The sequence below is a fragment of the Seriola lalandi genome, unplaced genomic scaffold (genome assembly GCF_002814215.2).
Source record: "Seriola lalandi dorsalis isolate HSWRI2012SDOR001 ecotype SW California unplaced genomic scaffold, Sedor1 jcf7180002055009, whole genome shotgun sequence".
In the NCBI taxonomy this organism is placed as follows: Eukaryota; Metazoa; Chordata; class Actinopteri; order Carangiformes; family Carangidae; genus Seriola; species Seriola lalandi.
Window position 1 is genome coordinate 500,724 of NW_019525552.1, and position 774 is coordinate 501,497.

The window sequence follows — 774 nt, forward strand, 5'->3', positions numbered from 1 at the left end:
GCTAATGCTAGTGTGGTCGTAGGAAATGCTGATGTCCGGATTTGTCCCTCTCGTCCTCCCTCCTGTGAGTGTGTGTGCGCGCGCATCCACTTCTGCTGAAGGTATGTTTGTCTCTGTTGCATCTGCATCATTCTCAGTTAATTGAACAGCGCTAATAATCTATTCTGGTTGGGCTGCTGCTTTGTCTCGGCTCTACTTCCTGCTTTGCTGCTGCTGCTGCTGTTTTACTCGCTGCTCCGGTGGCGTTCTGCTGTTTGCAGATCTCCACGGAACTTTTTAAAGCTATCGGCTTTTCACAATAAGACTCGTTGCTGCAGGCTACCTGGAGCCTTCAGGTGCCCCCACAGTACCTCTGCATGGCAGGCTCGTGCTCTTTTACCGATTTAATTGTATGAGTGAGGTGTGGGTTGTATGAATTGAATTTGGGTTAATTGCTTAGGTTATTAATTTGTTTCTTTTCTTTGGGTTCCTTTAGATTAGTTAATTAGATTCCCTTTGTTTTTCTTGTGTTAAACGATATTCTGAATTGTGTTTTTTCTTTGAATTGTTTTGCTTTGATTTCTATTGGGCAGTTATTTGGATATTTAGGTTTTCTTTGTTAGTGTACATCTGTTTTCTAGATTTAACTTGCCCATTAATTATTTCTTTCTTTTTGTTTTGAGTTGCAACTCCCCTAATATATTTTGTTTCAGTTGTCAGAGGCCGGTGGTGGTGTCCCCCTCATTTGATGTGCTGTGCTCCCCGGTGGTGGTTATTTCAAAGTGTGTGTGTGTG

At 42.6% G+C, this 774-nt stretch overlaps 1 protein-coding gene and 1 long non-coding RNA gene across 5 annotated transcripts in view; both read left to right on the forward strand.

Annotated features, from left to right (window-relative positions):
* Positions 1–774, forward strand: part of LOC147817164 (uncharacterized) — a 39,899-nt gene that overhangs the window by 21,220 nt on the left and 17,905 nt on the right. The window lies entirely within an intron of this gene.
* LOC111647831 (HLA class II histocompatibility antigen, DP alpha 1 chain-like) overlaps positions 1–774 on the forward strand; it is a 19,894-nt gene that overhangs the window by 15,400 nt on the left and 3,720 nt on the right. The window lies entirely within an intron of this gene.